The sequence below is a fragment of the Mobula birostris genome, chromosome 3 (assembly GCF_030028105.1).
Source record: "Mobula birostris isolate sMobBir1 chromosome 3, sMobBir1.hap1, whole genome shotgun sequence".
Classification (NCBI taxonomy): domain Eukaryota; kingdom Metazoa; phylum Chordata; class Chondrichthyes; order Myliobatiformes; family Myliobatidae; genus Mobula; species Mobula birostris.
The window spans coordinates 138,036,011-138,059,354 of NC_092372.1; the positions used below are offsets into that span (position 1 = coordinate 138,036,011).

The 23,344-nt window shown below is 43.3% G+C and overlaps 1 protein-coding gene and 1 long non-coding RNA gene across 4 annotated transcripts in view; one reads left to right on the forward strand and one right to left on the reverse strand.

Moving 5' to 3' along the window:
- Window positions 1-22,217, reverse strand: part of LOC140195294 (uncharacterized) — a 129,684-nt gene extending 107,467 nt beyond the window's left edge. The window contains exon 1 of the long non-coding RNA XR_011885413.1: window positions 22,153-22,217. This is a non-coding gene — a long non-coding RNA (uncharacterized lncRNA). The remainder of the gene's footprint in view (window positions 1-22,152) is intronic.
- The window catches only part of agmo (alkylglycerol monooxygenase), a 393,034-nt gene that overhangs the window by 328,129 nt on the left and 41,561 nt on the right, over window positions 1-23,344 (forward strand). The gene's annotated exons all lie outside the window — the stretch shown is intronic.

Consider the following 23,344-nt stretch of genomic DNA (forward strand, 5'->3'; position numbering starts at 1 on the left):
CAGGGAGATGTTGAAGATATCAGTGAGAATCTCTGCTAGCTGGTCTGCACATCCTCTAAGCACTCTGCCAAGAATATTGTCTGGTCCAGCAGCCTTCCGCGGGTTGACCCTGCACAGGGTTCTCCTCACATCGGCCATGGTAAGGCACAGCACCTGGTCTTCCTCGCCGCCACGTCATTTTCCGCCTCAAAACGAGCGTAGAAGTTGTTCACTGCATCTGGGAGAGAGGCATCACCAGCACAGGCAGGTGGTGGTGTCTTGTAGTTGGTGATGTCCTGAATGCCCTTCCACATGCGCTGCGTGTCACCGCTGTCCTGGAAGTGGCTATGGAATGGCTGGGCATGTGCACGCTTTGCCTCTCCGATGGCTCGGGACAGTTCGACCCTCGCTGTTGTTAGGGCAGCCTTGTCGCCTGCTCTGAAGGCAGAGTCACCGGTCCTCAGCAGCACACGCACCTCCGCGGTCATCCATGGCTTCTGGTTAGCGCGTGTAGTGATGGTCTTGGCCACAGTGTCATCATCGATGCACTTGCTGCTGTAGCTAGTCACTGATGCCATGTACTCCTCTAAGCTGGTAAAGTCACCATCGGTTGCAGCCTCCTTGAACATATGCCAGTCAGTGTGCTCAAAGCAGTCTTGAAGAACAGAGATGGCTCCTGCTGGCCAGGTTTTCACCTGCTTCTGAGCTGGTCTGGAGTGCCTGACGAGCAGTCTGTATGTTGGGATTAGCATAGCAGAGAAGTGGTCTGAGTAACCGAGGTGGGTGCGGGGTACGCGTTGGGGATGTTTGTATAAACAAGGTCCAAAGCGTTCGCCCCTCTCGTTGCAAAGTCCACATACTGATGGAATCTGGGGAGCACTGACTTAAGGTTCACGTGGTTAAAATCTCCGGCGACAATAAACAGTCCATTAGGGTGTGTGTTCTGCAGTTTGCTAATAGCCCCATTCAGTTCACAGAGAGCCCTCTTAGCATTAGCGCTGGGGGGAATGTAGACACCGGCTATATGGACAGTGGTGAATTCCCGTGGTAAATAAAATGGTCTGCATCTAATAGTCACAAACTTTACTAGCGATAAGCAGTATCTGGAAACCTGCACAGAATTCTTGCACTGTTCCGTATTGATGTAAACACACAAGCCACCACCATGAGTCTTACCGGAAAGAGCTGCATCTCTGTCTGCTCGAAACAAGACGAGCCCGTCCAACTGAATGGCGGCATCCGGGATTCCATTGGTGAGCCATGTTTCCGTGAAAATATACACACAGCAGACTCTGTACTCCCACCGTCTATCTTGTTGGAGTCGGATGTAGTCCAATTTATTGTCCAGGAAGCGGACATTAGAGAGCAGAATGGATGGGAGAGCCGGCCAGCTAGGGTTTGCATTTTGTCTGGCACAGACTCCTTCCCACTTGCCTCGCTTCCGCTTCCTCGCACACCGCTTACGACGTCCCCACCTCTGGCCACTGATATCAGACGACTCCGAGGACTGTAGGCCCGATCCCCTCAGCAAGCTGAGGTTGCGAAATTTAAACAACAGATCTTCATGAAGGTTTGTTTTTGCGCGATCTCTGTATTGTAGCAGTATCTAGCGATGGTAGATAATCGCTCTGTTATCCATGTGCCCTAATCAAAAATTGTGCCTTAAAATTGAATTTAAAAATTAAATTAAAGTAACACCAGATCTGAAAGGCCGCTGCAGCCGGTCCGCGCCACCTGCAGACATGGAGGGATTGAGTGCATATCCCTCAATCTCTCCATGTCTGTTCATGTGCCTGTCTACATTCCTTTTAAAATTTGCTTTCTTATCTGTTTCGAACAAGTTCCCTGGCAGTATGTTCCAAGCACACATGATTCTTTGTTTAAGACCAAAATTGCCTCTCAAATTTCCTGTAACCCTTTTCTCTATCATTTTTAATCTGTGCTCTTTGGCATATTTGGCATTTCCACCCTGGAAAAAGACTTTGAGCATCTAACTGATCTATGATTCTCATAATTTTATACACTTCTATCAGTTCACCCTCAATGCCCAGCTCTCCAGAAAACAATCCAAGTTTGTCCAACTTCTTCAAAACCAATTCATTTCATCCTTTGCATGTGCTTCTTTCTGACTCTTTATCTTCCACGTAATGTACAGTGCCAAAAAAAAGTATTCACCACCCCCCCCCCGGAAATTTTCATGTTTTATTATTTTACAACATTGAAACACAGTGGATTTAATTTGGCTTTTTTGACACTGATCAACAGAAAAGACTCTTGTATCCAAGTGAAAACTAATTTCTACAAATTGGTCTAAATTTATTACAAATATAAAACACAAAATAATTGATTGCATAAGTATTCACCCCCTTCAAGTCAGTATTTAGTAGATGCACCTTTGGCAGCAATTACAGCCTTGAGTCTGTGTGGATAAGTCTCTATCAGCTTGGCACATCTGGACTCTGAATTTTTTCTCCATTCTTCTTTACAAAACTGCGCAAGCTTTGTTAGATTGCATGGGGATTGTGAGTGAACACCCCTTTTCAAGCCCAGCCACAAATTCCTAATTAGATTGAGGTCTGGACTCTGACTTGGCTGCTCCAGGAAGCCATTCCTGTGTAGCTTTGCCTTTATGTTTGGTCATTGTCTTGCTGGAAAACAAATCTTCTCCCAATTTGCAGTTCTCTTGCAGACTGCATCAGGTTTCCCTCCAGGATTTCCCTATATTTTGCTGCAGTCATTTTACCCTCTACCTTCAGAAGCCTTCCAGGGCCTGCTGCAGAGAAGAATCCCCTCAGCATGATGCAGCCGTCACCATGCTTCACATTAGGGATGGTGTGTTTTCGATGTTGTACGGTATCCGGTTTATGTCAAACATAGCGTTTAGTCTGATGGCTAAAAAGCTCAATTTTGGTTTCATCAGACCATAGAACCTTCTTCCAGCTGACTTCAGAGTCTCCCACATGGCTTCTGGCAGACTCTAGCTGAGATTTCATGTGAGGTTTTTTCAAAAGTAGCTTTCTCTTTGCCACTCTCCCATAAAGCTGTGACTGGTGAATCACCTGGGCAACAGTTGTATGCGCAGTCTCTTCCCATCTCAGCCACTGCAGCTTGTAACTCCTCCAGAGTTGTCATAGGTCTCACTCACTAGTTCCCTTCTTGCACGGTCACTCAGTTTTTGAGGCCGGCTTGCTCTAGGCAGAATTACAGCTGTGCCATATTCTTTTCATTTTTTGATGATTGACTTAAATGTACTCCAAGGAATATTCAATTACTTGGAAATTTTCTTGTATCCATCTGCTGACTTGTAGTTTTCAATACTTGAATCCAGGACTCTGATGAGCGCTGGTGCAGAATAACTTTAAATAGAACATAAAACACAGGAAATGTGTGTGGGACGAAATCAAAAACTAATCACTTAAGAATGAGAAGTATAAAGATACATAACGAGCGTCACAAACATTCAGGTACATTGAGACCTGACGCTACCTGGTGACCCTCACTAGTCCAAAGGGTTCATAACATTCTGGATCTCTTCCACCCACTAATTCAGCTGCAGATCATACCCTTCCTGCATTAGCTATCCAACCCAACCCTCCAGATCTTGGTTTCAGCCTCCCTCAAACCAACTGAGCTGCCATGACAGGTGGATATTTCTTGGTTAACCAATTCCTGACCCATCGGTTATGTGTAGATTTGGTTTTCAAATGGAATTAGAGCAAGATATGTTTCTCTTTATAAATTTTATTAACTGTATTTAAGAGTCAAACTGGACACACTGGAGTCTGTGGTAGAACAAAGAACCCTGGCAATTCTGGACAATGTTTCTCACCCTCTGCATGCCACCTTGGCTGAACAGATGAGCACTTTTAGTAATAGACTAAGACAATTGCACTGCTCGAAAGAGCTCTGTATGAGGTCATTCTGACCCTCGGCCATTAGCTCTATAATGAGTTAACCTATAGCCGGTGAAGTAATTACCCCTCCTGTTAGATTGTTTGAGGTAACTTTTTTTTATTCTTTCGTACTTCTTTTCTAATATTTGTATATCTGTGCACTTGTAATGCTACTGAGACACTGTAATTTCCTTTGGGATCAATAAAGTATCTATCTATCTATCTATCTACCCTCACACTTATCAATGTTCTTGGTGTATTTTATTTTTATTTATAATTCCCACAACAGTTCTAATGAATTACAGAGTCTCAATTAACTTCAAAGTTATGGCTATATAGCAAGAAGAATTCATAATAAAGTCAATTTCTGTTCAATGAGTTTTAAACAGGATTCAATGATTCAATCTACACTCCAGAGGTGAACACATACTCCAGGAAACGCTGCACTGTTGGTATTCTTTTCTTTCACTAAACATTAAACAAAGAATCAATTTCTCTTCTGATGCACTTTGAAGCATTTCATGACAATATGTGAAGGCTAGGTGACCATCCAGATAATCTGCAGTTTCTTAATAAACTCCTTTGCTTCTCTGCACTGCTCAAATTTAAAGAATTTCTTAAACACAAGCTAAATAACCAAGCTTATTGCAGTGATTCATTCTATGTTTCAATATCAATTTAATTTGATAACACTTCATGAAGCATCTTGTTTTACTTTGTTTAAATGTACAGTGTAAATGAATACATTTGCTGCTGAAGTCTTGGCTAATATTTATTTGTCAGTCAACATCATTAAAGACAGTTTATCTATCCGTTAGTCACTTTTGTATTTCTGGAGCTTTATTGGACACAAATTGGTTGCTGAGTTTGACTGCATTTTAAGAATGACTGGATTTTAAAGGCGGGAAGTTAAATGAGCACACAAAGTGCTCTATGATTGTCTGAAGTCGTGAAATATATCACCACTGTATTTTTCTATTGAAGTCATATTCGATTAATGACACATATTCATTACCCTTGTCTAGTGATTGTTGTTTTTCTAATTTCATCCATGGGCTGTATCTTTTTCGCTGAACAAAGCTTCACCTGGTGCATATGGCCATTTCCCTTTTGCTAATTCTTCAGAGACAATTTAACAAAGTTACTGTTTCAAACCAAATTTATACCATTAATTAACTTTGATTGGAGTTTAAATAGTGAACCAATCTGGTAAACTTTGAGCATCCACATTGTTTTTCTAATAAATCGTTCATCTTCAATCCTTTCTCAGCTTTCAAATGTTTGAGAATTTAATAGACCAGATTCCATTGAATCCAACTGTTTTATTTAATCATCATTTTTATAAAATCTTTCCAGCTATAAGTTCATGTTTCTACATGGACCTCAATTCACAGCAGTCTGTTTCCCATGCCCAGCTGCCTGCCCTCAGCCCTCCCACCTAACCTTTCGAAAACCTGTTCCTTTGACTGCCTGCACAGTAACCCAGTTTATTGAAATCATGTGCTTTTCTAGTTTGGGTGGCTAGCTGAATAACCCAGTAGGGATATCTAATGCTTGTGCCTCATAATCAATACGTAAGTAAGGATGAAAAGGGTCTGTTGTGCACACTGCAAGTAAAAACTGGATAGGGATAAGATTGTGGGCAATACAGCAGCTAATACTGCTGCTTCTCAGCTCCAGGGACCTGGGCTCAATCCTAACCTCGGAGGCTGTCTGTGCTGTGTTTGCGCATTCTCTCTGACTCTTTGGGTTTTCTGCGGATGATCTATGTCCCTCTCATGGTCCAAAGGCTACTATAAATTGACCCTAATGGTAGGATAGGTTCATTTAAAAAGAATCAAGAGGAGATGGTATGCATGTACGAGAGAGAAGAAGGTGCAAGGCTAAATGGAAATAAGGGGAGAGGGAATGGGACAAATTAGATCGCTTCCTGTGGTAGCCAGTCCTTAAGAACTTTGTAGCTATTGACCTTGCATTCTTCAAGAACCATTCTGCTAAATCTCTCCTCCTTTGACAAAATAGCTATATCAGGATCCATTCTGGTAGTTTTGAGAGGGAAGAAAATTTGTGTAAATAAAAAAAACGCGGAAGTGTACCATCTCCTCACTGGGTGTCATTGTGATTCTCTGGGCAGGGCTTGCTATTAGGCATCAGAAGAGCTTGAGCTACAATGTTCCTGATGAATCATTTAGGAATCAACTGCCTTGTAAAGATTCACACTTGAGGACCTTCTCCAGATCTTTTTCCTAGTCTTTGGGGTGAAGGAGAACTTATATCCACTCTGGTTTTGGGGTTGTGAGATAGCCAGTGAGGCCAGTGTAGGAATTACAGACCTTTCCATAGATGAGGTAGGAGTAACTGGTGAGATGACCAAGTGATTAGCTTTTGAGTTGCTGAACTTCTGCTATGTATACTTCGAAGGGTGTCAGGGATATCCAGTGGAGATGTTGTATCTTTTCAAGGTGGGCTTCCTTGAGCACATTCTTGTACATTTTCTTCTGTTCACTTGGTAATCCGCACCTAGCATAGAGATCAGAATATTGTTTCTGTATCAGGAGACCTTGCTGGATGTATGAATGGTATCACCTGCACAATGGAGCCATGGAGAGTAATTAGTCCTTTATTGTTGGTGATTATGACCAGGGCAAAGGAACTGACATTGGTTTGGTTACCTTTACAGTTAATTTGGAGAATCTGCTGGATACAACATGAGTGGTATCCTTGGGGTGCATTCTGTAGGTCAGAAGAGCACAGTGGAGGACAAGAATCACAGCTGTCCAGTAGACCATGTCTGAAGTCTTTACCTTCAAGCATCTTTTTCCGCAGTCCACCAAAGGATGTGCTGACACATTGAAAATGGTGATGAATTTCATTACTGATGTCTGCCTTTGCTAAAAGATGGCTCCTGAGAAATGGGAAGTGGTCTATGTTTTCGGAAACTTTACTGACAAAGTGCAGTGTGGTGCAGCATGGTCAGGTCACTACAGGACCTTTGTTTTGCAGATGTTGAGTGGAAAGACTATCTGCTCATTTGCTTCAGGTAACCATGCAGACGCAAGCATCATCTTCAAACTGTAAGTCAACTGCTTTAGATTCAGGTGAATTACTTCTGGACCAGCATGCAAAATGGTGGAGAAACTCAGTGGATTAGGGAGCAATAGACTCTAGTTGCTATAGTTTTTCATTAGTACTGAAGGATTCGCCCACTCCCAAAAGAAGTGTGTTGGAACAGAGAAGCACCACTGAAGCAAGACTCATTGAGAGAAGAGTCTGGGCAATAAGACAGTCTTGCTTGACATTGATTGGTCTTCACTATCATTGGCTCTGTTGTAAGTTCATTAGTTCAGAAAATGGCTTGCATCATGAAGCAAATTTAAAATAGTGACCACTTTATGCTCCAGGAAACAGTGAGTTTAGGAAGCAGGCCAAAGTAAAGCATGAGCTGCTCACAACTAAGCTGAAGATTTGTTAGCCCTCAGCATTTGTGTGCACTTTCCAACCACCATCTTCAATTCCTATTGTTCCAATTCCTTTTGAATGGCATATAACTGGATTTAGTAATGTTAATAATTGTGCATCATTATATTACAATGAACTGAAAATAATTTTTCATTAGAGTGCTACCTTTTCTCTTATTCAGTACATCATTTTAACTTATGATGGAAGTACAGGAGGGTTTGAATTGCAAGGAGCAATTTGAGAGATGGGCTTAAGCCAAGAAGTTTTGAAGGTGATCAGATTACTATTTGTAGGCTTCTAAAAAGAGAAGCAAATTATGTAGCTGGTGCTTGAGTGGAGAAGAATACAAAACTAAAATGGCTAATCTTCAGTGAGCAAGTGGTAAAATTCTCTAGCAAGCTGGTGTCAGAAAGTTTAAAACAGATTCAGTGTCCAAACTAAAAAAAAGTAATTTGAGAGAACTCTTTAGCAGCGTTAGGATATTCCCAAGTGTTTTTTAAAGTGTAGTAACAATTATGGTATAATAAGTGTGGCCATTTTGAATGCACACATTCCCTAGAAACAATGAAATTGATTAACTAAACTTCTGTTGGTATTGACTTAGGAAGAGCTACTTCCTAGGCCCCCTGTAGAAAATGAGAATCTCACTTTCCCCAGAATATCTGCATGTCGATGCCCCTTTCTCCATGCAAAAATGTCCTCTGAATTAGTGTACACAGTCCAAAAAATTAGCCCACTTGCAACAAAATTTGGTAAGTGTTTTCACACTGACATTTGTATTAGCCTATAAGTTATGCACCTTCTCCTGGAAATCCTGAAAGATGTTTTGTCCAAGCAAGGGTAACTCTTGTGAAACTAGTTTGAAGCTAGTTTACAACTTTGTCAACTTTAGGCAGCAAATAGTGTACATTTTCACCACTTCGTAACGTTCCTGATTCTCTGTATGCTTGGTACTGTAGCAGCGTGCTACACACAGCGCTAGAATAACCACACAGAGTCGGTGAGTTAGAGTTGCAATGAAAGAGATTTATTCAAACTTCGCGGCCTGCTTTTAAAGCCTTCCCATTCCCGCCCTCCCTGGGGCGGGATTGCTGTGGGGAATGCATATTCCCGGACCCTTTCCGCGCGCGGTATTTTCCCCCTGCTGGTGAAGATGGCCTGGTGCCCTTTCTGGTGCCGGCCCTCTGCCTACGTGCGCTGTTGTGAGCTGGTTCATGTGCGCTAGAAAGTGGGTCGCCACATACCCCCCCCCCCCCAGAACTGGTGATACCTCCCACAATGCCACAGTCTGGATCGGCTTCTGTTTGGGAGGTCTGCCCCTGCGCCGCGGTGCCTGAGCCTGGACCGGCTGCGCCAAGTCCACATGGGCCGGTTTGAGTCGGTCCACCGTGAAAACCTCCTCTCTCCCCCCAATGTCTAGTACGAACGTGGACCCGTTGTTCCTGATCACCTTAAACGGCCCCTCGTAGGGCCGCTGTAGCGGTGCCCGGTGTCCGCCCCGTCGTACAAAAAGAAACTTACAGTTCTGCAGGTCTTTGGGTACGCAGGTCAGGCTCTGTCCGTGCTGTGAAGTGGGTATGGGGGCCAGGTTACCGAGCCTCTCACGTAGTCTGTCCAGGACTGCTGCGGGTTCTTCCTCTTGCCCCCTTGGGGCTGGTATGAACTCTCCTGGGATGACCAGGGGTGCGCCGTACACCAACTTGGCTGACGAGGTGTGCAGATCCTCCTTGGGCGCCGTGTGGATTCCGAGCAGGACCCAGGGAAGTTCGTCCACCCAGTTAGGCTCCTCCAGGCGGGCCATGAGAGCTGATTTCAGGTGATGGTGGAAGCACTCCACTAGTCCGTTCGACTGTGGGTGGTAGGCAGTTGTGTAGTGTAGCTGTGTTCCTAAAAGGCTGGCTATAGCCGACCACAGGCTGGAGGTGAACTGGGCGCCCCTGTCGGAGTTAATGTGGGCCGGTACCCCGAAGCGTGCTACCCAGGTTGCGATCAGTGCTCGGGCGCAGGATTCGGAGGTGGTGTCAGTGAGCGGGACTGCCTCTGGCCATCTGGTGAAGCAGTCTATCATAGCTAGGAGGTACCGCGCTCCTCGCGACACTGGCAGGGGCCCCACGATATCCACATGGATGTGGTCGAACCTCCGGCGGGTGGGTTCGAACTGCTGCGGCGGAGCCTTGGTGTGCCGCTGCACCTTGGCCGTTTGGCACTGCATGCTCGTTTTGGCCCATTCCCTGACCTATTTACGAAGCCCATGCCACACGAACCTGTTTGCGACCAGCCGGACAGTTGTCCTGATGGAGGGGTGCGCTAAGTTGTGAATGGATTCGAAAACCCGCCGGCGCCAGGCTGCTGGGACGATGGGGCGGGGTTGGCCGGTAGCTACGTCACATAGTAGGGTCCTCTCACCTGGGCCTCCGGGGAGGTCTTGGAGCTGTAAACCGGAGACTGCAGTCCTGTAACTGGAGATCTCAGTGTCTGCCTGCTGTGGCTCTGCCAGCGCTGCATAGTCCACCCCCTGGGACAGGGCCTGTATGGTAGGTCTGGAAAGTGCGTCCACCACGACGTTGTTCTTTCCCGAGACATGCCGGATGTCCGTCGTGTACTGTGAACGCTGTGAAGGGCCTACCTTCTAAGAAGTACCTGAAATGCCGGATTGCCAGGTATAGTGCCAATAGCTCCCGGTCGAAAGCACTGTATTTGAGTTCAGGTGGTCGTAGGTGTTTGCTGAAGAACGCCGGGGGTTGCCAGCGACCCTCGATGAGTTGTTCCAGCACTCCACCGACTGCTGTGTTGGATGCGTCCACTGTGAGGGCAGTAGGAACGTCCGTTCTGGGGTGCACTAGCATCGCGGCGTTTGCCAAGGCTTCTTTGGTTTTAACGAAAGCGGTTGCGGCCTCTTCGTTCCAGGTAATGTCCTTCCCCTTACCCGACATTAGAGTGAACAGGGGGCGGATGGTTCGGGCTGCTGAGGGGAGGAAACGGTGGTAGAAATTCACCATACCCACGAATTCCTGCAGGCCTTAGATTGTGTTGGGTCGGGGGAAGTGGCGGACCGCGTCTATCTTGGCGGGCAGCGGGGTTGCCCTGTCTTTAGTAATCCTGTGGCCCAGGAAGTCGATGGTATCGAGTCCGAACTGGCATTTGGCTAGGTTGATTGTAAGGCCGAATTCCCTCAGGCGGGAGTAGAGCTGGCGGAGGTGGGACAGATGCTCCTGCCGACTACTGCTGGCTATGAGGATGTCGTTCAAATAGATGAATGCAAAGTCCAGGTCGCGTCCATTAACCGCTGGAAAGTCTGTGCGGCATTCTTTAGACCAAACGGCATTCGGAGGAATTCGAAAAGTCCGAACGGGGTGATAAGTGCTGTTTTGGGGATGTTGTCCGGATGTACAGGGATTTGATGGTATCCCCGGACGAGGTCTACCTTGGAAAAGATCCTTGCGCTGTGTAGGTTTGCTGCGACGTCTTGAATGTGTGGCACAGGGTAGCGGTCTGGCGTTGTAGCCTCATTCAGCCTGCGTTAGTCACCGCATGGTCTCCAGCCCCCCGTTGCCTTGGGCACCATGTGCAGGGGGGAGGCCCATGGGCTGTCGGACCGTCGTATGATCCCCAATTCCTCCACCTTCTTGAACTCCTCCTTCGCCAGTCGGAGCTTGTCCGGGGGAAGCCTTCGAGCACGGGCGTGGAAGGGTGGTCCATCCCTGGGTCGGGATGTGGTGCTGTACTCTGTGTCTGGGCATGGCTGCCGTGAACTGCGGTGTTAGTACTGATGGGAGATCCGCCAGGACCCTGGTGAATTCATCGTTGGACAGTGTGATGGAGTCCAGGCGTGGGGCTGGCAACTTTGCTTCACCCAGGGAGAACGTTTGAAAAGTCTTGGTGTGGACTAATCGCTTCCCTTGCAGGTCCACCAGCAGGCTGTGGGCTCGCAGAAAATCCGCCCCCAGGAGTGGTTGGGCCACGGCGGCCAGTGTGAAGTCCCACGTGAACCGGCTGGAGCTGAACTGTAGCTGCACCGTGCGGGTGCCGTAGGTTCGTATTGTGCTGCCATTTGTGGCCCTCAGGGTGGGTCCTGGTTCTCTGTTGCGGGTGTCGTAACTCGTTGGAGGTAAAACGCTGATCTCCACTCCGGTGTCGATCAAAAATCGGCGTCCAGACTGTTTGTCCCAGATGTACAGGAGGCTGTCCTGATGGCCAGCCACCGTAGCGATCGGCGGCGGCTGGGCCTTGGCGTTTCCTGGGAATATGCAGAGTGGTCTACAGCGGTGGGCCTCTGTGCCCCACCGCTGGTGGTAGAAGCACCATTGTTCATTGGGTTCTGCTGCTGGGCCTGGTCTGGTCTGCCATTGGGCACGCGGCTTGGTGATCTGTGCGACGGATGCCCCTCTCTCTTTCCTGGCATTCCACAGCACATCTGCTCGGGCCGCCACCTCCCAGGGGTTGCTGAAACCTGCGTCGGACAGCAGCAGGCGTATGTCCTCTAGGAATGCCTGCTCAAACATGAGGCAGGGTTTGTGTCCTTCAGCCAGGGCCAGCATTTCGTTCATTAATACTGACGGCGGCCTGTCTCCCAAACCATCCAGGTGCATTAAGCGGCGTGCTCGTTCGCACCGTGAGAGTCCAAAAGTCCTTATGAGCAGGGCTTTGAATGCTGTGTATTTGTTGTTCTCCGGGGGCGACTGTATAAACTCCTCAACTTGTGCAGCAGTCTCTTGGTCGAGAGAGCTCAGCACGTAGTAGTAACGAGTGGACTCTGAGGTTATCTGCCGAATGCGGAATTGTGCTTCTGCCTGTTCCAACCACAGACGGGGTTTCCGCGGCCAAAAGCCTGGCAGTTGTGATGAAACTGCGTGAACAGATGCGGCGTCGGTCATCCCTGGCCCAAATATCGTTTGGGCCGTCGGGGTCACCAAATGTAGCGGTGTACTACACACAGCGCTAGAATAACCACACGGAGTCAGTGAGTTAGAGTTGCGATGAAAGAGGTTTATTCAAACTTCACGGCCTGCTTTTAAAGCCTTCCCATTCCCTCCCTCCCTGGGGTGGGATTGCTGTGGGGAATGCATATTCCCAGACCCTTTCCGCGCGCGGGATTTTCCCCCTGCTGGTGAAGATGGCCTGGCGCCCTTTCTGGTGCCAGCCCTCTGCCTACGCGCGCTGTTGTGAGCTGGTTTGTGTGCGCTAGAAAGTGGGTCGCCACAGTACAATCTTAACTGGCCAGTTTCCTCCCTTGTTTTGTCATATTGGTGAATTGCAAATTGGTTCTGTTTCGTATGCAGTGTCATTGGATACAGAAGCAGAATGTTATTCCTTTCACTGACAGCTTTCTATGCAGTTGGTAGGAAATTCATCACATGCTGTCATACCACTTATTTAAATCCCAGTATAATGTGCTTGAACACGTCACCTATACAAAAGTTGTGGGGAAGATTTCCAAAATGATATTGGGTGGCGGGAGGTTGGTAGAGCTGCTTCATGGCTGTTTTTCTTTTCTGCTTCGTGAATCTCTGCTGCTCACACACCCACTCCATCCCCGGCCACAAGTCTCACCCTACACCACATTGCAGATTATAATAAAAATTGGAAGGGAAGACTGCTGACGTGTCTTTCAAAAATGAGTCTCTTTAGATCTCATGTTTACAAATGGAAGTGACCAGTCTATTGTACAGCTGGACAGATCATGACAATGCCAAGTTACAATAATTTCTGTTCCGTCCTCAAGATAGACATTGTTAATGTTATAACTTTTAGAAAAATAAGAGTAAAAAATTAAGAGCAAAATCAGGAGAATGGAAAACATTACGTAGATGTTTTTTGCCAAAAAAATGACAGAAAGAAATGATTTTGAAATAATTATTCTGTTTCAAAATTCATTTTCATAGAAAAAAATAATTTGGCTCATTTCTAAAATGTTTGCCATGAAGAAGGAGATAAAATCATAGAGGCTGAAAAAGGGGGAAAATACTCATTTTACTGGCCCTGGTGGATTAATAAATCTTGGTTTGTGCTCTTTGGAATTTCATTGAACTGATTTACAGAAAAAGGCATGGAGACAGAAGTCTGAGGGGTTGAACTTTTCATATTTCGGTATCAAAAGGAAGATACTTTGAATTTGTAAGTCAGAAATCTGGTTTTATTGATTATGTGTCTAATTTTTAAAAGTTTAATAATACCACCCAGAATATTGACATTTTAAAAAGATTTATACACTGTTGTGTTTTATAACCAAATAGCAGTTTATAGCTGTCATGTCATTTTTATAGCTGCCAGTAAACATATTGGCAATTGAATACTTTCAGCATTTGTAGGTTTTCTACCACTTAATTCCCATTTTGCAGCAGATTCTCAGAAAGAAGGTCCCATTCTAAATCCATGCTGGTTGTTCAGAATGCCTTTGAGTCTATTGCCTGCTGTGTTTAATTCCTACCACATCATCAAAAAGCAATAGCATTGTCAAAGAGATGTTGCAGGCTGCCACATATACCTAACCAAATGTCAATGTTGCAAGAGGCTTTTTAATTTTTTTCTGCATTGTTTTTGTTTTCGTATCCCAGTATAAACCAGTTTTCTGATCCTTTAACATCCAAACAGTTGTCATATAACAACTAGCACAAAATGCTGGAGGAACTCAGCAAGCTAAGCAGCATCTACGGAAATGAATAAACAATCAATGTTTCCAGACGAGACCCTCATCAGGACTGGAAAGGAAGGGGGAAGATAACGAAATGAGAAGGTGGGGGAAGGGGAGGAGGGCAAGCTAAAAGATGATAGGTTAAACCAGGTGGGTGGGGGAGAGGGGATAATGTAAGAACCTGGGAGGTGATCAGTTGAAAAGGTAAAGGGCTGGAGAAGAAGGAATCTGATAGGAGAAGAGAGTGGATCATAGGAGAAATGGAAGGAGGAGAGGCATTGGGCGTGAGAATAGGCAGGTGAGAAGAAGTGGTAAGAGGCCAAAGTAGGGAAACAAAGAAGAGGGAAGGAGAAAGGAGAATATATTATTGAAGTGGGAGAAATTGATGTTCATGCCATCACGTTAAAGGCTACATAGACGGAATATTAGTGGTTGCTCCTCCAATTTGAGAGTGGCAGAAGAGGAGGCCAAGGACTGACATGTCGGAATAGGAATGGGGATTGGAATTGAAATGTGATATAACTGCAGGTTTGTCCTCCTTAGTTTTAATCTCAGTTACTATTGACTTTATACTATATATGTGTCATCCCCTGAGTGTCAGAGTAACTGATGAACGGCTTTGTAAAATAATCTTACATTGCTCCAAAACAGCTGGTAACTCATAAAGAAACATACAGCTGTTAATGAAAATAATCCGAATAAAATGCAGGAAAAAGAACCCTGTCTCTAGGCAACAGCAATAATCCAAATATCTTCAATTTAACTAAATTTGTGGAAAATTGAAAGTCAGTGGCTTCCTGAATGACAGACAAGAAGAATTAGTTTTAATGAGAATGAAAAAGAACTTTCCACGACTTCCATACGAGCTTTATTTACATAAAATCATTCAATTATTATGTCAAGGAATTAGACCATTTTGCTACATTGGCTGCTAGCAGAGCAATCCCTTTAGTCCTATTTCTCTTACCCTTCGTCTGTAACCTTCTAAGTTATTCTCTTACATGTCATCAGACCATCTTCCATGGGGAATAGTGACCAGATATAATCTTTTAAACTCTGATCAAATCTCTGCTCATTCTTCTTTACTGAAGAGCAGCTTCTCCAGCTTAATCTTTACAGCTACAGATCCTCATCCCCAAAATATTTAAGTAATTCTAATAAGCTTTCTCCTATTTTCAGTCAATGTTTTAGTAGATGATTTGTAAATTATTGAAGCAGTACATGGTTTCAGATCTGAATCTTTGACTCCCTTTGTGCTCTTTCAAAATTCTTTATTTTTAAATTATTTTATAAAACCTGCTGTTAACATTCATATGAGCTTCTGTAATGGATCCACTCATACAAACCTAACAGCCTAATAAATGAATTGTGTGCAAATTGTAGGATGATCTAGTTCAAATATTTGCTGCATGCCTCTAATGAGGCAAATTGAACTGGGATCTTACTTTGTTTTGCTGTGTAGCGGCACATCCTAAAGGCAGAAGAGAGTGTTGAGTTAAAAATACACGTGGACTAAGATATTTACTGTCCTGTGCTGTCACCAGTGGGATCATCAGTTGGTCTGCCACCTGTCTTCAGGAGTTTCGGCCCGCTTATGATCAAGACTCCCTCGAGGTGGTGGGCTAGCAGTGCTAAAGCACCACCTCCCACTGGTGAGCTTAAAAACTTGGCATCTGCCTCTATCAGAGTTGTTGGTCACTTCCATCCAACAGATAGTCTGCTCTTCAGGTGTCTATGCAACTACTGAAGGGTTTGCAAGATAGGTATATACTGTCTGACTATCTGCCCCTCTGGACATACTTGGTCCACACCCATGCTGATCCTTTCTCTGCTGCCTCAGCTACAGCCCTGCTGGTTGACTTGATCTCTCTTCTAGTGAAGCCAAGGTCAAGCAGCCACTTCTGGAAAGTGAACGCAATAAACCCACGGCAGCCTACTTCGAATGGATAGCATGAGACCTTCCACTCTCTATCTCTGCACTCTGATCTTAAATTAGTTTAAGTGAAATTAGTTGGTCCCAAAGTTGTTTGACAATCTTGTCTTATCTTTATTATCCCTCTCAACCCCATTCCCCTTGCCTTCTCCCCACAACCTTTCATGCCCCGACTAACCAAGAGCCTGTCAAACCTCTACTTTAAGTATACTCAGTGATGTGACCTCCACAGACGTTCGTAGCAAAGAATTCTGCAGATTCACCACCACCCCCTCCCCTGGCTAACGAAATTCCCTCTTGTCTCAGTTCTGTTGGGGGCAGCATGGTAGAGTGGTGGTTAGCACAGCGCTTTACAGTTCCAGTCACCTGGGTTCAATTCCTGGGGCTGTCTGTAAGAAGTTTATATGTTCCCCCCATGACTGCTTTGGTTTCCTCAGGGCGCTCCATTTTCCTTCCACAATCCAGAGATGTACTGATTGGTAGATTACTTGGTCATTGTAAGTGGCTGATTTTGGAATTTTCTCCCCATGTAGAAAATAGCCCGCTGCTTTATTCCTTCTATCAAAGTGCATGAACATACCCTGCCTTAAAATATATTCTATCTCCCACTTCTTTGCCCATTCTCCCAATCTGTCCAGGTTCTTCTGCAGACTCCCTACTTCCTCAACACTACCTGACCCTGCACTATCGTTGTATCATCTACAAACTTGGTCACAAAGCCATCAATTCTGTCATCCAAATTGTTGGCATTTGACATGAAAAGAAGCGGTCCCAATACCAACCCCCGTGTAACACCACTTCTCACCAGCAGCCAACCTGAATAGGCCCTCTTTTTTCCAACTCTTTGACTCTTACCAGTCAACCAATCTTCCATCTATGCTAGTATCTTTCCTGTAATAATATGGGCTCTTATCTTGCTAAGCAACCTTGTCAATGGCCTTCTGGAAATCCAAGAAACAATTTCTACTGGTTCTCCTTTGTCTTCTCTGCCTGTTATTTCCTCAAAAAAATTCCAACAGATTTGTTAGGCAAGATTCCTCCTTCAGAAAACCATGCTGACTTTGACCTATTTTACCATGTGTCTCCAAGTACTCAAAATCTCATCCTTAGTAATGGACTCCAACATCTCCCCAACTACTGAAGGCAAGCTAACTGGCCTATAATTTCCTTTCTTTCCTTGCCTCTCTCTCTTCTTAAAGAATGGAATGATATTTGCAATTTTGCAGTCTTCTGCAACCATTCCAGAATCTAATGATTCTTCTGTGATCATTAGTAATGCCTCCTCAATCTCATCAGGTACCTCTCTCAGAACCCTGTAGTGTAATCCATCTGACCTAGGTGACTTTCCCACTTTCAGACCTTTCAGCTTCCCAAGCACTTTCTCGTTAGTAGTAGCAACTACACTCACTTTTGCCCTCTGACACTTTCAAATTTCTGGAATGTGGCCAGTGTCTTCCACAGTGAAGGTTGGTACAAAATACTTATTAAATTTGTTCACCATTTCTTTGTCCCACATTTTCCCATGCTGTCACCTTTTACACTTCACAAATCTGGGAAGTCTTTTGATATCCTCTTTGATATTAATGGCTAGCTTACCTTTATATTTCATTTTTTTTCTTCTTATGTTTTTAGTAGCCTTCTATGTTTTTAAAAGCTTCCCAATCCTCTAACTTCCCACTAATTTTTGCTATATTTTATGTCCTCACTTTTCCTTTAATGTTGTCTTTGACTTCCCTTTCTAGCCGCACTTGCTTCATTCTCACTCTAGAATACTACTTTTTTGGGATGTACCTATACTGTGTCTTCTGAACTGCCCCAGAAACTCCACCCATTGCTGTTCTACCTTCATCCCTGCGGATGTCCCCTTCCAATCAACTTTGGCCAGCTCCTCTTTCATGTCTCTCTAACTCCTTTAACTCTACTGTAATACTGATATCTCTGCTTTTATCCTTTCTCTCTCAGACTGCAGGGTGAATTCTATCATATTATGATCTCTCTCTCATAAGGGTTACTTTATCTTAAGCTCCCTAATCAAATCTGATTCATTACACAACACCAAATTCAGAATTGCGTTTTCCCCGGTGGGCTCAACCACAAGCTGCTCTAAAAAGCCATCTCGAGCGGCAGTTTGCAAATTGTCGCTCTTGAGATCCAACGTCAACCTGACTTTTCCAATCTTCCTGCAAGTTGAAATACCCCATGACTATTGTAACATTGTCCTTATTACATGCCTTTTCTATTTCCCGTTGAAATTTATATCCCACATCCTGGCTACTGTTTGGGGGCCTGTATATAACTCCCATCAGGGTCTTGCAGTTTCTCAACTCTACTTGCAAGGATTCTACATCTAGCAGCACCAAGAAAGATTTAAACACTTTTGGTATTTTCACCATGAAGTAAGTAGACATTTGACTATAATGTTGGACCTGTAGACATCTGTTATCTACCTGAAAAATGTGTAGAGCACATTTGTTTCTCTGGCTGTCTGTAATTGCACTCTCCTACCAGCTGAAGTATTACAGAACCAGCACTGACAGGAGAATACAATTGCATATTACCATTAAATGTGTACACAAAGCATTTTATGATGAAAATACTAGAAGAGCAGAATGTATGACTTAAAATGATGTCAATGTTGTCTAAGTTACATACATGAGTTCTTGTCCAGTTACCTCTGTTCTCTAACCCTGTTTCAGCTGAAGAGAATGAATTATTATCTACCTCTGAATGATACATTATCTGAGGATGATCGGCATGAATGGTAGCTGTGATGATTCACTGCCATCACTTTCATTCCTTCATCATAAGCACAAATGTTTAGTTTTCAGGAACTTTCCACAGCGTATCTCTTAATTTCCCATCATAACTTTGAAAGTGAAAGCTCTGGAGAACACATTAAAAATAGCAATTTGTCCCATTTCACTGAGGTTACTGCTGAAGTTACAAGGAAAAGTAGGGAGCATTCAGAAGAAATTCTATTGCCTTTTTGTGTAGTAGAGCAGGTCCCTGCAGACTATGAGTGAATTTGTACCAACCATCCATTTTTCAGCAAAGGATCAAAATGTTCAATTGAGTTCATCTGTTTTCACAGGAGACAAGAAATCTGCTGTTTTATACAAACTTTGCATAGAATGAGTAACAGAAAAGTTTAATCAAGTGAACCCCCTTTCACCAGACCTATCCATTAATTCATCTACCCTCAGTAGTCTTCATGTTATTCTTGCTGTAAATTGCTAGAGTAATTTTTGGCTTGTAGTTTGATTCTATAATTGACTGCAATGTGGTGCCTACCAGCAGAGTAGAGACATTGACAGAATCGTATCTGTCCTGAGTGACCTAATCTCTTTATTTTTCCCTGTGGCATCCTGCTGACCAGAAAAGGAAGATAGGGATGGATTAATAATTTATTATTTTTAAATGATGAAGCAGTGCTGTTAAGTGGAATTCTTTCCTGCAATGGACGTTAACTACTAGCCAACATTTCTATTCAAAGTTTGTTGAATTTATTTTTGGCCACGCAATTATTTTGTGTTCATGAATGCTGGTAACAATGACAAATGGTAGTTTTGCTTCAGAATAATCTCTGATGAGAAATAGAATGAGGAAGGAAGTATTAGTCAACTGATTTTGTTTAGTTTTTTAAAACTGTGTCAGAATCAGCATCAAGTTTAATATCATTGGCATAAGTTGTGAAATTTGCTGTCTTTGTGGTAACAGTACAATGCAATACATAATAGAGAAAATATGTGAATTACAGTAAGTGTGTATACAATATATATATATATATAAAATCGTTAAACTAAATAAGCATTGCAAAAATAAAAATAAAAAAGTAGTGACGTAGTGTAATATATTGTGCCTGAAGTGAAAGAGTGTAATAATAAAATGGTGCCTATGTACTCCACACAAGTTAGGGGTCTGTCTATCACGTATGGTGTATACTATCCAGTTAATTTATCATCTTACTCATCATTAGATGTTCTGTACTGCAATCATAAATGGTTTACACAAAAAATATGGACTGTACTAAATACCTTGCAGTGGTAAACCCTTTCTCTTCAGGGAAAAATACCAGGTATAAAGAGATATTGGGAGTAGTACATTGGAGGGCTGAAAGCCAACAGAAGAAATTATTTATGGCTCATTATCTAAAGACATCAATTGTGAAAATAGGTTGCAAGCTTGTATTTTTTGAATATAGAAAATTAAAGGATAATTTCATTGAATGGTTAAGATATTGATTTGCAGGGTAGGTGGGAAGATGCTGTTACTCATTATGTGGAAGAGTCCAGGGTAATGGTTTTTCGCCAGTGGAAAGCTGCAAAATCAGCCTCTGTATTGGAATAAACTTTTAGAACATTCTTGCTGATTTTTGATTGCTTTCTCAACTTTGTCACTAGCCTCTGGATGCTTAATGCAAACATCCAAGCTTCTGAATAGATCTAATAATACATGGGGTATGACTCATTGTTCGAACATTCCATTCTGTTCAGAAAGGTAGAGCTATCTTCCTGCTTCCTGTTCTTGATTACTGTTGCTTTTTGGAACCACGCAATCTTCCTGTAACACACCTGATTTGCGAGTGTTGCCATGTGAACAGTTGGTGATTGTGTGCATGGGGGAATTAAAGCTCAAAGAATGTCATTTTTTTTCACTATCTCTTTACTGTTTCGAGCTTTCAGCCATATGACGTTTACCCTTGGGAGCCTGGAGTCAGAGGAGTTCAAAAATTAATGACATATGAATTTCCTGTTATTGATAGTTGTTGAAGCTCATGACTGCAGTCTCAAATTAGCCTTCAAAGGTTGTGAATCTTCAACCAAAAAAATGTTGTTTATTCATTTAAAGAGACAGTAACATCCCTTCTGAATAAGTCAAGTTTGATCAACATGTTGATAATATTCGCTTTTTCCGGGGGCTATACTGACTGAAAGAAATACTTCAGAAAATGGCGTGCTTATGATTAGAAAAGATTTTCAAGAGCAAAACAGATGGTCTTTCTTTTGGGGCCACTATATTTACAAACCTTGGTACATGAACCTAATTCTTTGTTGGCTTATCTGGCCTCAAGCAGAGCAGCTATACGCAGTAATTCCTTTTTCCACTTATGAGTCTTCACCAAGTTTAATAAAAACTACAGAGTTGAATTTTGAGTCTCCGTGAGATTCATTTGGAAGGTACAAACCTGTCCTACAACACCACTACTTTCTCTCATTTGTTATGAGCATGAGGTACTCACAAGATAACTTCTCACTCCACTTCAGATTGGTTTTAATCCAGAATGATTCTTCCACAGTAATGACAGTAAAAATGTTTTAGGCTCCTTCCTGCTGAATTCTATAACAGTCTCAGCTTGATACAGTGGTAGTTTAGAATTTCACCCCACTTTCTATCAAAGGCTAGGACTGCCCTCAACAGCTGCCAAAGTTTAGGGCTGCCTCAGGAGTAGCTTACACCCTCCCTTTCAACTTAAGCCATGCTGTTAAATAAGTTAAATTGGCGATATTTGCACACAATCTCATGGTTTATCGTCAGTATTGAAAATAGTATGATTTAAAAATATAAAAGGGAAGTATATGGAGATCAAAAAAGGAATTCTCTTACAGACAATTTTTAGTGGATAGTTTTACACTATATTCCCAGATCAAAAATAAAAATCAGCAAAATACATTCTAATTACACCTGATCGGTTACACTGATGCTCTTTGTTGCATTTTAATATGCCACATAAATGAAAGTAAAACCTCTGATATGCTGTGCAAATGAGATCTGCTATAACTATATATTAAACTATTATCCACAGTATATAGCACTTGCCAATTTTATCTATTGTAAATTATTACGTTTTCATTTATATTGAAACTAGCACTTTAAAAGAATCATTTGCACCTGCTGCCAGAGGAGGTTCTGAAATACCATCACTGAAAAAGGGACTTTAATTACAGTATGACATTTAGGAAGGCAGTTACCATTGGAATTTATAAATGAATCCTCAACTGAAAAGTAGTTTGTAAAATATCAAAATGTGAACAAGATTAATTCTGTAAACCCAGATCTATTTATCATTAAACAAAACACAAAATGCTGGAAGCACACAACTGATCAGGCGTCTCACAAATTTCTACTGATGGACCGTGGAGAGTATTCTAACTAGCTGCATCGCCGTCTGGTATGGGGGGGGGGGGGGGAGGGGTTATGGCACAGGATCAAAACGAGCTACAGAAAGTTGTAAACTTAGCTCCATCATGGTCACTAACCTCCATAGCATCCAGGACCTCTTCAAGGAGCAATGCCTCAAAAAGGCTTGTTCACATTGCTGTCATCAGACAGGACGTACAGAAGGATGAAGGCACGCACTCGATGATTCAGGAACAACTTCTTCCCTTTGCTATCTGATTTCTGAATGGATATTGAACACATAAACACTACCTCACTACGTTTTTATTTTTATTTTTGCACTACTTATTTAATTTAACTATTTATACATATACTTATTGTAATTCATGTTTTTCCCTGTGTTATTATGTACTGCTGCTGCAGAACAACAAATTTCTTAACATATGCTGGTGCTACTAAAACTGATTCTAATTCTGCCAGACTCACTGAGTTCCTTCGACACTTTTAGTGCTACTCCAGATTCCAGCATCTGCAGTCCTTTGTTAAAATTAAAATTGACTTCCTGCCTTATCTGAAGACAACATTTGGCCTTTAAACTGCATCTGCATGACATTTACACTTAGTTATTTATGTACTTCCATTAGGGGATGATGAGTGTAAAGTGTATGGTAGAGAATAGGACTAGAGAATATATGGGGAATTATAGAATATGAAAACGCAAACACGAGGAAATCTGCAGATGGTGGAATTTCAAGCAACACACATAAATTTGCTGGTGAATGCAGCAGGCCAGGCAGCATCTCTAGGAAAAGGTACAGTTGACGTTTCGGACCCTTCGTCAGGACTAACTGAAAGAAGAGATAGTAAGAGATTTGAAAGTGGGAGGGGGAGGGGGAGATCTGAAATGATAGAAGACGGGAGGAGGAGGGATGAAGCTAAGAGCTGGAAAGTTGATTGGCAAAAGGGATATGAGAGGATCATGGGACAGGAGGCCTAGGGAGAAAGAAAAGGGGAGGGGGGAATCCCAGAGGATGGGCAAGTAGTGAGAGGGACAGAGGGAGAAAAAGAGAGAGAAAAAAAGAATGTGTGTATATAAATAAATAACGGATGGGGTACGAAGGGGAAGTGGGGCATTAACGGAAGTTAGAGAAGTCAATGTTCATGACATCAGGTTGGAGGCTACCCGACAGCATATAAAGTGTTGTTCCTCCAATCTGAGTGTAGCTTCATCTTGACAGTAGAGGAGGCCGTGGATAGACATATCAGAATGGGAATGGGACATGGAATTAAAATGTGCTTCGGCAGTCTGAGGCACCCACCTGCTTCAAGCAG